Genomic DNA, 15,369 nt, shown 5'->3' with positions numbered 1-15,369 from the left:
ATGTGTATGTATGGCTGGTTGCTGTCGGTTTCTCATTCACACAGAGAAAATCATGGGATACTTTCCTTTAATCCCTCCTGTGTGTGACCTTGAAACTGTTATATCAGTACACAAATACAGACACACACACGCGCTGCGTCCATGCGTCTGGCCATGAGTCGCTCTTGAAAATGCTGGGTGGGAGATGGACTGGGGGAATGGTATGGATGACTGTTGAATTGTCATACTGTCGGATTGCTTTGCCTGTCCCCCGGTTCGACTGTTTGCATTTGACATTTTCAATTTGCATGATAGTCGCCAGTACACGGACTCTGGTGCATAGCACTTTGGCAGATGCCGAGCCATCCAATATGTCACGTAGGATTGCCCACCACCACGGGATTGGAACAGATTTTGGGGTTCTTTTTACGTACAGAGCTGTTTGTTTAGTCAATATCTGTTCCCCAAGAACTTTCTGTTCATCTAATTATTGTGTCTCCCCACTAACACTGGCACCCCCTTGCACTCTGAATAACGGTTAATAAAATGGAATGTTTTTCTAATTGTCTCAAAGCACTCGCGGCACGCAAAGTAAATTTTCCAGCCCGTCGTCGCTGGAGTTGAATAAACTTTCTGTCTCTAATTGATGAGTCCGAGACCTTCAAGGAATTCCTTAAGACTTAGGTTCTTAGCCAAATTTGGGACTTTGCGGGCCGTAATTCAATTTTATTCTGTCCACGAGCTGTTGAAGGCCAACTTTTTGCGGATAGTTTAAGCTCTTAATGGAAGAATCTTGTTCGCTTGGACTCGGCTTTCGGTGTTACCATATTTATGAGCTGGTCAATCTCCGCCCGACATCTCCGACATCATCATCTGACTCGTTCTGCTCCTGTTTTTATGGCCTCAAAGTATGCCGCATTTTCGGTTTCTCTTTTTGGCGCAACCGGAAATTGCCGGAACTTGGCGCTGGCACCTGACAATTATGGCTATAATGGCAAGTGCATAAGTGTGTGTGTCCGTTTGTGTGGACTGGAAAATATTTAGTGGCACCATTTTGAAAGTTGTCCCTGAGTTTTTCCCCATAACATAAATATAAAAATATTTTCGCTGAGCCCACAGTCCTGGGGTCCTCTCTAGAGACGCAAGCAATCTTCACCCTTTACGCCCGAGGCTTTACATTAAATCAACAACAAATTGTTTTCAATTGTGTGTTCAATTTCTCTGCCGAATCTCAGGAATCGCAGAAAAACTTTGGTTTTGTTAGTGATTTTTCCATGAGATCCTGTTAATCGAGGGGGGTCGCTGCAGTTGGCCATAAGTCATTATGCCATTAAGGATTCCCTTTCTGCACAACAATCGATTTTCTCCTTTTGCGACGATTGCTTTGGTTCTCAATCCCCACACGGCTCCACTTGTTGCACCATTCGCGCTGAATTTTCCGCACGTTTTAGATCTCCCTTAGCACATACTCGTATTTACATACATATGTACTCCGCAAATGGCGAAGAATTTCCGTTCGCTGTACCTTGTCTGGGGCACCGACTAATTGAGACGCCAGAGCCATGGCGGAAATGTCATTCGAGTTTTTGGGTCCCAGGAAGAACACACAGAAACAAGGCAACATTTTGCCGACCGCTGCCATCAAAAATGTAAATATATAATAGCCCAAGACCAAGACCAAGACCAGGACCAGAACCAGGCCAAGACGATAGCATAGAAAAGAAATGACAAGTCAGAAAGGGTCTAGGCAGGGCCCAGCTCGTGCAAGGGTTGGATGGCATGGTTCTCCTGAAGTGGAGCAGCACCGATGAATTAAATATAACCACTAACCATACAGTATAGTATACATAGATGTGCCAGTTCATACAACGAAAGCGTCACACACTGGCTAGCGCGTTCAGTACCCCAGAGTGACGTCATCATGTTGGAAATGATCTGCATTAAAGGTGAATCTGCAACAGGTACGTGTTTAATACCCTTACAGAGGGTATTAAATTGTTTACGAAATGTGAGGCAAATGAGGAAGACAATTGTTCTTTCTTGCTTTTATTTATTTGCAGGCACATTAATTCGTACTAAAGTGGAACAATGTTTGAATTCTTTTGGGCTAGACTTAAACGACGCCATTATTGTAACAGACCGTGGATCAAACATGATATCTGCATTTAAGGAATGAGCTGATGCTCATATTCATTGTATAAATCATTTGCTAAACAACGTTGTTGAAAAAGCCATCAAAGCAGTTCCAGAATTGCTTCAAATCGAAAAAAAATTCGCAAAACTGGCTAAATATTTCAAGAGGTCCGGACAGAACTTAAAACTCGAGTTGAGTCTTAAGGGTGTCTGTGAGACGAGATGGAATACAATTTTTTCCCAACATTGTACAAATTAAGCTGCAAGATATTTGCAACACCAGCATCGTCAGCTTCCTCCGAAAGAGTGTTCTCGCTAGCCAGGAACTTAATTTGTGAAAAACGAAGCAGGCAGCGACGACATGGTTAACAAAATTATGTTTTTATTATACCCGATACTCAAAATGAGTATTGGGGTATATTAGATTTGTGGTGAAAATGGATGTGTGTAACGTCCAGAAGGAATCGTTTCCGACCCCATAAAGTATATATATTCTTGATCAGCATCAATAGCCATGTCGATTGAGCCATGTCTGTCTGTCCGTCTGATTGTCCGTCCGTCTGTCCGTCCTCTTCAGCGCCTAGTGCTCAAAGACTATAAGAGCTAGAGCAACGATGTTTTGTATCCAGCCTTCTGTGATATGTCACTGCTAAAAAAATATTTCAAACCTTCGCCCCGCCCACTTCCGCCCCCACAAAGAACGAAAATCTGTGGCATCCACAATTTTAAAGATATGAGAAAACCAAAAACGCAGAATCGTAGAGAATGACCATATCTTTAAGACTGCGGAATCTGAATTGGATCGTATTATTATTATAGCCAGCATCAAGCAAACAATTTCATTTTTTTTTTGCCCTGTCTCTCTCTAACACACACGTAGCATAGGCGGCTTTGCTTAGAGTAAAACATTAGCGCCTAGATCTCAAAAACTACAAAAGCTAGAGCAACCAAATTTGGTATACACACTCCTAATATATCGGACCGAGACGAGTTTGTTTAAAAATTTCGCCACACCCCCTTCCGCCCCCGCAAAGGACGAAAATCTGGGGATATTCACAAATCTCAGAGACTATTAAGGCTAGAGTAACCAAATTTGGTATCCGCACTCGTGTTAGATCTCACTATAAAACATATATCTCAAAATTTCGCCCCACCCCCTTCCGCCCCCACAAAGGACGAAAATCTGTTGCATCCACAATATTGAAGATACGAGAAAACTAAAAACGCAGAATCATAGATAACGACCATATCTATCTGATTGCTGAATCTGGATCAGATCAGATCATTTTTATAGCCAAAGGAAACAAATCAATTTGCAGTGGCTACGCAGCGCGTGACGTCACGCTCAGACTGATTTTCTGTCTCTCTCGCACGCACTCTTTGTCGTGTCGTTTAATATTAGCGGCGTCTGCCAGAGGAGAGCCATACTGACTTAGTATCGGGTATAACTGTAGAGTTGCGGTGTCCGTAGCAACTCACAACGTTCCCCCTCGTTTAAATATAAATTTAAAAAAATATGAAATGTAATCTAAAACTATTAAACAAAATTATTTTTCTTAGCAACATATTTTCACATTAAATATGGTTTTAACACAGTGTTCACAATGCTCAGAGTGTGCACAGTGTGCATAGTGTTCACAGTGTTCACAGTGTTCACAGTGTTCACAGTGCACAGCTCAACAATATCGACTGTTGCTTGTGGAATGACAGTAGCAGCGTAGCCTTTCTGCTTTTGCTGTGATGTGTATCTAAATCATTTGCTGGGAATCGCACTCACACTGGCTTTTTTTGACAGTTCAACTGAATCATGACTCTAGCTCATACATGAGAATGTTGTCAATGTGTTTTTGTAGACAGTGTGAAATATTGATAGTGTTCGAGTAGCACACGATTCAGTTAAGCCAGATGGGATAATTTTTGTAATACTGTGCACTCATGCCGGGCTCTAATATGTACATCCTGGGATCTTTTTATGTAGTAAAACAACCAATAAATTCAAGGGATGTGCCGGGGTAAAGGCTATGGGCCTTAATAATTTACACCAAAATCGAATGTCCAAGTCCTGGCGACACCGTCGTTTTTCCAAATGAGGAATTGGGGAAGGTAGTTGTTATAAAACTCATAACAGTTTACAAGTGATAATTTAATGTTGCTGAATTTACTAGAAATGTATATCATACTGGAGAGTTTTCTATTGATTTCCGATGACAAGAGGCTACAGGTTAATCTTCTACACTCTCTTAGAAACTAATTTCAGCGGCACATGGAAATTAATGACTTCTGTGGGGATTTTTATAGATCAATCACACATAGCAGTATATGTAAAACAGGCCGCTTTTGTACTTGTTGGAATGGAATGATACTTTGCCATTTCAGAGAACAGAACACTGAGAAAAATCATAGTTAAGGCAGGAATATACAAATATACACATACTTTCTAAATCAAATATTCTAACTATAGGGCAGATATTATTATCGGAATGCCTACAGCTTGCCTAGAGATAGGGGCAATAGTTGTTCAAAATATTAGTAGGATAGTTATGTATAATGCTGAGGAGCTAGTTCTCACAGAAACAGATAGACGACAGACATGACTCGACCCGTAGTTATAGGGTATGGGGATGGCTCTGGTTTGAGAACAGAAACGCTATCCAAGGGCAAGAAATAAATAACAATACATATATTGTGATATATGTATTGTGTGTGGTCATATTATGTGATACAGTATTTTCATCCGTAATTAAACTTTTTCCCTTAGTGTATGGATTGATAGTGCTCAGTGCTTGTCCATCCTCTTCTTCCCATACGTTCTGACCGGTCCTGTGCCTGTGAGGGGGAGCGGCTATCGCTGCCCGCCGTTCAATTCCACTGCTCCGGTATGAACTGCATATTAAAAGAGTCGCGTAAATAAATAAGCATATTCAATTTTGTATGGAACGTGAATGGTATCGAAATGTGTAACAAAATACCTAGTACGAGACTGTGCAGTAACAGCATCGGCATATACGAGTATACATACATATATTTTGGGGCAAGTATCCCGTAGCAACGTGTTTGTCTATGGTTCTAGTCCTTAGCCGGAACAGCTCAAGTGCATCCCACTCTGAGACAGAATCGGTTGACGGGACATTATGATTTACATAGCCAAGCCACTGGAACCTCCGCCCGGCTCAGAGGTGCATGAATTATTCACCTAATTGGCCCCCAAAGGTCCCGTAAGGAAAGCCCTAAAAGACGTCGAATGTCAGAGTACAGTACGAGTGCAGCAAACAACAAAAATACCCAGGGGAATATCTGCAGGATTCATGCGGCATGCGGCATGCAAATGTAAATTATTTCGCCATTGTAATTCAGTTTCATCTGGTTGACTGGTCCAGGGCAGATTCAGTTGTTTTCATTGACCAAATAGCTGCACAATCTAATTATCGGGTGGTCTGTGGTCGGACCGCATTCTACTCAGTCCGAACGTATGCTTTTAACTGGTCGATCCAATGGTTTCCTGGGTTTCCCAGCAGCTCCTGTTGAGCTGTTCCCTTTTTGTAGCCGGTACATGTAGTACATCAGTACATGCTCGTATATGGTTTTTATGAAACATCCAATAAAATCGATACATGTTTGTATTCGCATGTGCGAATGTGCGGTGTTGGTTCTCTTGAGAAAAGTTCACTGGTCGCCTTTGCATTACTGCTAGTATTACTACTTAAGTCCTGCCTGAAACGCCGAAGTTTGTTGTGCAATTTCAAACATTGTCATTCAGACTCTGTGAATTGAAATTAACGTTAAAGTCTGCTCAAGCCTGACCTTGAACCGGTTTCTGCTGCTGCCATTCCAAATTCTGTTTTCAGTTCATTAAGCGGGATTTTCGGCAGATTATTTACCCCATCGCTTCTGCTGGCTGCGTAGTTTCAAGGATTACCTTGCCTCGCGAGACAGGCACGGAGCAGCAGTTGGACCCATACTTAGTTATAAGTGCTGCACGACGTGCTGACATCATCGTCCTCGAGGACGTGGTGAATGGGGGAACGGGAAGCGGCACTGAGAGATTCATCTCATTTAACTTTGCCAAGTGGCAGTGGCAGTGGCAGTGGCAGTCGCAGTGGCATTTGGCAAGGAGTAGTCCCATGGTGTTCCATGTAGTGCAATTAGTTTGTCTGTTTGTTTATTAATTTCTTGTTCACTCGGAAGGTGTTCGATTGCGATCATGTCTCTCAAAGTTGCAACCAGATAGCGTTCAAATGAATGGGGACTTGGAGGATTCTTTGGGTGCCGCTTCCCCTTAGCTACATTTCGATAGGCAAAGTCTGTGCCAAAGCTTGATTAAGATTGTTATTGAATGTGCTTTACCATTTAAGGATTGTTTATGGATGCATCTATGTGATGCAAATTGGGATATACTGAGCCGAAAGATAATCATTTACTTTGGCGAACCGATTTTATCGCACTTGTGGCTTGTGGCTTGGCAAAACCAAAACCAAAACTGTCTCTTCGGATGCCCTTCGGTGAGGACAATATTCAAATTAGTCAGCACAAAAGCAACAATACATATACGAGTATATCCACATAATAATTGCTTTTGTGTTGGCAGCTTAATGAAAATTTAACAAAGGTAAATGTAACTCGGGTTTATCTTCTGGCTAATCGAAACTGCGACAGGGGCAGGCTCTGAGCAAACTATGGGCAGACACGGAGGGACAGAGGGTTGTTGGGGGCAGTATCCGGGGGCCGATAGGCAGGCACAGCCGAAACACATTTGTCAAATAACAAACCACCCACTAACACTCACACACACACACAAACACATATCCCGTGCTCAATTGTGTGAGCTGACAGCTAAATGGAGGTGGTTTTTGGCTCAGAGCCACACGAAAATGTAAATGGATGCTCCATCCATCGTATCTCGTTCCCCCGTACACGGTACCAGATCCTGTGTTCCTTTCACATTCCGCATAACATTAGCATGGAAATTGTTAAATTGAAATTGTCATTCACATTTCCGATGCTTGAGTTGGCTTCTTGCGCTCCGCTCAGCTCTGCCCTCGGACCAAAACCGGATCGATTGGGGAGGGTGGGGGTGGCACGTCATCTGCCATGATTTACCTTTGTCAGTTGATTTCGGCTTGGTTGCGGCTTCACGTGGCATTCGCGACATGAAAACAACGAAAATGCCCATGCCCATGATTAGTGGAGCAAAATCGGTGGGTTTGACCTGCACAGGAACAGCGAGGAAACCAAAAATAAACAAAAATTACACAGCATTTGGACAGTATTATGGATTGAATTGATTGATGGCTTGCCAGTTCACTTGATGGGCAGTCGAACGGAGTCGAACCGAAATTGAAATGGCAATTTAATATCCCCATAGCTCCCGGCAGTCTCTCGGGCTTCACTAATTGGATTCCTAATTAAGAATTTTCCACAAATTTCCGCGCTACCTCGGTAACTACTTTGAAGGTCGGCCACTTGACCAATTATCGCCCAGTTAGTGCTAATGCAGATGCCTCCTTCAATGCCAATACGTGATCCTATAGCGGCAAACACAGGAATGTAGCTGCAGTGATGAGACCAGTAATTAAAACGCAATTACGTGGCCTGAAAGTTAACAAAGTCGCCAGGACAAAGTAAGTGCATAAATTTGATTACCCCAGGGAACTGCAATCATTGCACTTAAGCACACTTCTATTACCCTCTGCGGTGATTGCAATTTGCATAAGTTTCCAATCAGAAGTTGTCTCAATGACTGAGTAGCCCAGTCTGTGCTAGGGACCCCGTGCGAATGCCTTTCGAATACCCAATGAGGCGTTTCCGGAACGTGTCCTTTGAGCAACAAGTACGCAATGCGTGCGTATCGTTAGCATCTATAAAAGCTAAAATAGAGGGAAAACTTTGGGAAGCTGAGACCCAAATGCACCTTGCCCATGCAGTGAATTTCCTCACTTGTTTCTTAAACCAAATCAAGCTTATGCTTTCCTCTCTGATGGACAAGTTCACGGCCAACTGCATGGTATCATTTGACAGGCATATAGGGGTCACATAATCAAGCGTGATACTTGTGAACCTGTGCTTATGGTGGACGTGGACGTCATTTACTTGACGAATGTGCTCGAACGGAGAAGCCATCGTTTCTGCCTTCATTAATATTTATAGTGTGGTCTGAGCGTAAGCCATAATATTTTACCCCGCCTAGTATAGGCACTTCCGCGGGGCTAGCTACTAAGGAGAGCACTTTGCCGCAACCGCTGAATCTGCTTAACAATTTCAATTTAAATCTAATCTAAATTGCGCGATATGCGCACAATTTGAACGCTGATGAGCAACGACTGTGGGGCTGAGGTACGACGCTGCGTATGCGCAACATATTGCGTGTGAATTTTAATTAAAAAGTTTTCTCACTTACCGCCAAGATAATCTCTGGCTCGCCCTCTGTTCTCTTATCCTGTGGTGAAACGGATATCGTGTCTCGGTGTTCTTCTTTCCTCCTTCGATTGCATCGATTTTCTGCTCACTTTCAGCTACGTTTGAGAGGAGCTTGGACTTGTTTCGTTTACTCGAACTTGCTTTACCTTTAGGCGAATGCCTATTCCCTGACCAGCAGCAAGGAGTTGATTGACTTACGACTTGCGAGGGAAATTAACTTTGTTCACCGTCGTTCCAACTATGTCCAAAAGCTGGGTATCATATTCACAGACGATCATTCTGAATTCTGTACAAATGAGACAGGATAAGGGTATTCCAAGGAACGATCGCTGCAGATAGCTCTGCTTTCTGGTCTTCTTTTCTCCTTTCCCACTAAGTTGGTTTTAATTTATATTAAATTATGTACGAGAATACTGTAGAAGTGCATAACTTAATTTTCCCCCTTTTTGTGGCGTTCACTTTAATGAGTTGCCAAGTCGCTTGGAAATATCATGACTACACATAAACGGATTTAACTTGTGATTCCAAACCTGGCCAAAGAGTTGGCCCAGGTAGTAGAGGGTAGTGAAAGGGTATCTTTTGTCTGGATCGGCAAATTGCTTAATGTCAAAAAGTGGGCCTAATCGACTACGAGCTTATCGAGCAATATCGTACATTAGTAATGCAATTAATCAGGAAAACTCATAATTCGTCCATAATCACGACCAGCTGATTAACTTTTTTGGCCCAAAGGTGGCTTGGTCTGGCCCAATGGGACGATGGGCCCGTGTTTCAACCACTTGCTTGATTCTGTTTGGCTGCTCTTTTGGCCTTATATTCTCTTTTTGTGCTATTCAATCTCCTCTCGCTTTCGCTCTCCCTCTCCCACTCATTCTCTTCCTCTTGTTCCTCCCCCTCTCTTTCGTTGGGGCATGCGCTGCAAGTTATTCCGAAAATAGCAGGCCAGTGGGAGCATTGCGTATACGCAGCGTTGTCGACTGTGCTCAGTCGCTAGCTGGACGTGATGTTGGCCGGAACGGCACCACGGAAAATAGAACCAAGCCGAACAGTCTTAACAATCAGTCCCGAGACGACAACACCAGTCCAGTAACAAGTGTGGCCTGGAGGCAGTACTTATTTAGCCGCTGAAACAACAAGTACCTAACCGAACCGAGCTAAACAGAACTTTCCTTTTTTCCGTTCGCCGTTTGCCGTGTTTGTGTGGCCCGCTTACATACGGCTGTGCGTGTGTTCCGTGTGTGTGTATTGGGTGTGCGTGTGTGTTGCGTAGATGCAAATCAAAGCGCAGCACACCTGAAAAGTATGCTTTAAATGTTAACTATCGCGAGCCCCGTTGAAGTTGTGTGTATTCGAGACTCGTTACTCGTAGCTCGTAACTCGAGCCCCGCGCAACCTGTAACTCTGGAAAGTATTTATTTGATCGTCCGGTACATTTACATAAGTGAACTTTGGCATGCGCCAGGATGTGAAGCCAGCAACGCCACTGACGACGACGACGACCACGACGAATGCGACTACGTTTGCACTGAATAATTAATGCAATCAGGCAATTTGAACCCGTTTTAGTCTGAAGTTCTGGGTGTGAGCTTGGGTTAGCATGGTTTCAAAGCATCTAAGTATAATAAGCGCCTTTTAAGACTCGAAAGTAAGGCCAAACCAAATCCAACTAAACCAAAACCAGAAACGGGACCAGGAACAGGGAAAGAAGGAAGGAAGGAAGGAAGGAAGAAAACTTTATTTTTCGATACTATACTACATACTATATACTACGCCACTATACAGAAGATACCTATATCTACCTAGCGCTAACTGACCACACATATTCCAATCATAAATTAACGTGATAAAAATTCTTAGCTGCTAAAAGCCCATTTCAATTTTCGCACAGCCCCCACACCACAGAGGGGCAAGGGGTATACACGAGAGAACGGAGAGCGAAACCGAGAGGAGACGGAGAGGGGGAGAGAGAAAACTGTCTGCAGACCAAGCAACAAATTACTAATAATTTTCACATTTAAACGACAACAAAGCAGACAAACAAACGACAAAACATACATACATATGCTGAAAATCGAGGCAACCCATACAAACAGACACGTATATGTAGATTCCCGTACGGGTGCTTGCTGGTGTGAGCAGACAGTTTGGCAAAACATATTTCGATTCAAAATGTAAACCAAATTGGACTGGACAGCGCTTCGACACGAAAACTAAACAGCCTGCCAAGTGTCCTGCTGTCGAAATTCACACGGTGAAGTCAGCAGAGATAAGAGCCTCGAAGTGGGAATAAGGGCCCCAACAGGTTGTTGGTGGCAGACGGCGCGGATCCATTACCATTGAAAGGTAAGTCGAAAACTCAGAGTATTACAGAAGGGCTAACATAGAAGGGAGAAATGTACATGTAGAATAAAGGATGGCCGGTCGGACTTATTTAGTATTTGCTAAAGAGAAAAAATTTTTTAAAAATGTATCAATATATTTACATTTAAGGAGAAATTAATACTTATACATACAAACATCTGTAGTCGGAAAATAAATTCATTCCTCATACAATATTGACTATATTTCATTAATGGAAAACTGTTTACCGCAGGAAAGACTCGGCTTAAGTTTCGCCTGAATTTCCATTTCCATTCGATAATCAAACCGTTCACACGATCCCACGCCCGACACCGCATTCTTTAGCCACCTGATAACACTCAGAAACAACATGTTAATGCTCTTATAGTTCCCACTCAGATGAGGACAAAATATGGGCAAAAAGAGCAGTGAAAAAACAACAGAGGAACGTAAAAATACTGACCATGTCACAAAGTGCCATAAACAATTTTACAGCATTTTCGCTGTCATAAGATTAAACGTGCATAAACTGGCGGGGGCAAGGAAACGGACAAGCCACTGGATAAAGGAGCAGCGAAAGATGGCCGATGGAGCGATGCGATGGCTGAGAGCAATAACTATAAAACAAGGCAAAACAGAAACAAAGCCTGCAAAAAATTTCAGTACAGTTACAGAAACCAGCTTTATGGAGGGAACAACACATACATATGAATGCATTTATTCCGGGCTTCTTTTTTAGGGCTGGGCCAATGAGGAAATGGTTGTATAGGCGATTCTTGCCATGAAGGTATGCACCAGGCAGTAGCCAGCCCAGAGACAACAACATCCAAATACAAAGGTGAATATTTCGAGCCATCATGGCTTGACTTTCTCTCTCTCTCTCTCTCTCTCTCTCTCTCTCCCTCTCTCAGTGTGTGTCTGACCTTAACATTTATTCCATCTCTTTATTCCATTCCATTTCTTTCTTTATTTTTCTGGTTTTTGTTGTTTTGCTGCCTTAAACTGACTTTCAAGTTTTTGTTGCCCCCACAACATCATCTGCCTCTGCCTCTGACCTGATTTTGATTTCTTCTTTATCCGCAACAACAGCAGAGGAAATTCCAAGTGATAACACTCTATGGAGACGGACCTTAGCACCTTAGCGCACATTATGGCGTAGCAGCTCCTGCTCTGCCCTCCAGAATAATGAGGCACGCGACCATGCCCACTCGAGCACGTTTTACATGAATGGGGGCGATGATTATGACGGCAGGGTTAATAACGACAACAGCGAGGCATACACCTTGTTCCCAAATGAGACACGAAAACACGAGTACCGTGAACATATTTCGCTCATATAAACGTTTAAGCAGTGGCTGTCAAAAGCCAAAAGCCTCCCCCTCAGATGTCTATCAGTTTCGATGGGCGGAAAGCGCCTCCTGTCAGACTACGCAAATTTTGATATTCGACTTCAGGTTCCCTTTGGCTCGGACAACGCCGCCAACAAGTGTCCGTCTCGGTGCTTGGATAGCCATGTGAAATATAATTAGATTTGCGCTGGCTTTGTCCTTTAAACGGTGCGTATACTCAATTCCAGACCCCAGGCACCGCGTTACCTAACCTAAACAAATTTAGGCCCACACTGACCGGCCTTCACCTGCCAGCCCCTGTCCAAAACTGACCAGCTAAAAGCACTTTGTCCGAGCCTTTTGTCCTGTGAATTTCGGGGCAATTTGTATGCCCGGGCCCTGGGCCGGTCTCTCTTTTTCCGGACATGTGCCATTGTGCCATTGTTCCACAGAGAACAACAGCACGTCCTCTCCGAGCGTGTTGCATGTGGCGGTGGCGTGTGGCAAAAAATCTAATTTTTTAGGCAGACACAAGAGTGAAGAGTCGAGGCGAATCGAGAGTCTGAATGCTGAGATGAATATCAAAAGGTACACCTTTTGATTGATCTGGTCTCACGCTGCCATTGTGATAGTACAGCTGCACTGAGCTGCCACCAGCCCAACATCTGCGAATTTTGATTAACTGTCAGTCTGGCCCTTTGGCAGCTATAGGGAAATAATGTGTTACATTCTGGGCACGCTGCGCCACGCCCCACAAACAATAACATTTCCATAGTAGACACTCTGACAACAGCGACACTGTAACGAGATATTCCCCGTGGATTCTGTTTGACGAGAAAAGCGCTCTATCCAGTAGGACGAAGCTGGACTAATTGATTACCTGTAATTCCAGTCGTAGTGTCAGAACATTATACATAATATTCACTTAAAGGGGTATGGCGTGAAATAAAAGCAGCTTTGCTAACAAACACTGACGTTCCATAATTAACCTTTTGTCTTTTGCATTTTTTCCGCCTCTGCACCGCATGAGATGGTGACAGACGAAAAACGCCCATCAGGTAAATTGCAAAGTTGCTCTGGCTGCTCTCTCGTTTCCAGTTGGCAACGCTATTTGGGTTTAAACACATCATTAACTGCTTAAATGGCAACATTTCCGTGTCCATGTGGGAATGTGTCTGCCTGTGTGCGGGGCTCTAAGTGCGTTCATTATCACCTGTCCGACAGTCAGGCAGCGATACAGACAAAAGCGATATGATATTCTGACAGGGGAATTTCCACCTTCCCCACGACACTTACAGCGCACAACGTGTTCTTAAGTGCTTCATCTTGTCTGAATAACATTTGGGGCAGGACCTGGCCATACAGAAACAGAGGCATTTGCCTCATTTCCATCCCCAAGACGCCAACTCCATTTTCGCTACTACCTCTCCAACCGCTCGGCTGAAATGAGCTGGCGCATTTATGGCATCCATTTTCGGGACGAGCGACTGGCATTTAGATCCCCTCTGCCACCTCCACCTCTTTGGACGTTGACATGCAATGACTGCATCTTCCAAGAGGCGATGCAGTTACTGCACCGTCAAGTGGCCCGTGTGACACCAGCAGAAGGCTGTTACGCGCGGATCCCAGGCAAAACGCAGCCCTCCTCCCAACCAACCGACCGAGGGGCGCTGCCGCATGACGCGCGGTGCGTAGCCGAACCAAACGCGAACATGCAAGAAAGATAGCTATTAGACTAACATTCGAGGAAAATTAGTACTAAACTTACTAAGAAACTAAGCATGCAATCAAAATACAAATGCCACTACAGTTACTAATTAATAGAAAGGTGTGTAAGGATTAATAATTTAATAAGAGGAAGACAATTAGTGGTGGATATAATATGGTATTGTGGTACTCCCGAAGAAACCTTTATTGGTAAAGAGAGGTAGTTTTTGAAGAGGACTCTTTGAGACCTAGAACAAAGATAGCTAGAAATCCATCTCAGGAGGTTGGGCGGAAACCCTAAAAGGTCAAGTTTATGCGCTAAAAGGGAATGGTTTACAGAGTCGAATGCTTTACTAAAGTCGGTGTAAATAACATCCGTCTGTAAGTTACATTGAAAGCCTTTAATAATGAAAGAGGTAAACTCTAACAAGTTCGTGGTGGTTGATCGCCGCCTTATAAATCCATGCTGAGTTGGAGATATAAGTGACTTGCAGAGATGTTGCAAGTGCGGAGTTAAAACTTTCTCAAACATTTTAGGAATAGCGGATAACTTTGCTATACCTCTATAATTTTTTGCATCAGACTTGCTACCTTTTTTATGGAGAGGAATTATAAACGATTCCTTCCAGATCGGGGGGGAAGCAAGAAGAATCAATGGACAGGGTGAATAGTTTAAGCAAAGGTCCACACAGAGCCTCGAAGAGCCTCACCACCACCTCTCGCTTTGCGCCTACATCTAGACGCCTGGCCATACATTTCTAATGAACTTTGTGCTATCGAGCTGTGAGCTGAAAGCTCACCTAAATGGTTCCAGTAAGCTTCAGTTTACCCATTTCCTGCCCGAGTTGGAGGTTAAAACTCACCTTTATGCCTGTTTCGGGATGTACTTTTTCTGTTTCAGAGCACTGTCTGACCTTTTTATGGGGCTCCAGCTCCAGAATCCTGAATTATGAACTTGGCATGCGGCTGTTACTCCCTTAAATTACTCTTAGTTTTTGGCAGCTCGAGAATTTGATGATTACCGACTAATACAATACAATAATTATGCAGTTGGGCAACAAGGGTAACAGTTCGGATATGCCAAACTCCAAACTCGTATTTTGCTCCCTCTGAAATGGTTTGGAATTTGGATCATCACTGGTTTGTTTAAGGCTGTTGTCACAAACTTTATAACTTTGTTGAATTTAGTCAGCTTCCTTTGATATTGCAAGACAATGAACTCTCGTGGATATGCACATAATTTGAGAATATTTCAGTGATTTTTCAGCTGTCAGCGGCCTCCCTCAAGGCCGTATCGAATTGAATTGCCTCCATTTGTGCTCTTATCGGCTCAAATTAAACTTTTCATAGCCCCAAAATCTTTCTTTTTCTACACTAAAAAAAAAAACATACACCCAGTTGGAAAATAGTACCAATAGATATGCAGATATCATTGTATTTGATGAATAATTTATTCTTGTTTAACTGA

General features: G+C 43.4%; 1 pseudogene; it reads left to right on the top strand.

Moving 5' to 3' along the window:
* Nucleotides 1-9,533: 9,533 nt before the first annotated feature.
* LOC117193536 overlaps nt 9,534-15,369 on the top strand; it is a 178,364-nt pseudogene continuing 172,528 nt past the window's right edge.

Source organism: Drosophila miranda (genome assembly GCF_003369915.1).
Source record: "Drosophila miranda strain MSH22 chromosome Y unlocalized genomic scaffold, D.miranda_PacBio2.1 Contig_Y2_pilon, whole genome shotgun sequence".
Classification (NCBI taxonomy): domain Eukaryota; kingdom Metazoa; phylum Arthropoda; class Insecta; order Diptera; family Drosophilidae; genus Drosophila; species Drosophila miranda.
The sequence above is the reverse complement of the archived record's forward strand: the minus strand, read 5'-3'. Positions and strand labels throughout refer to the sequence as shown.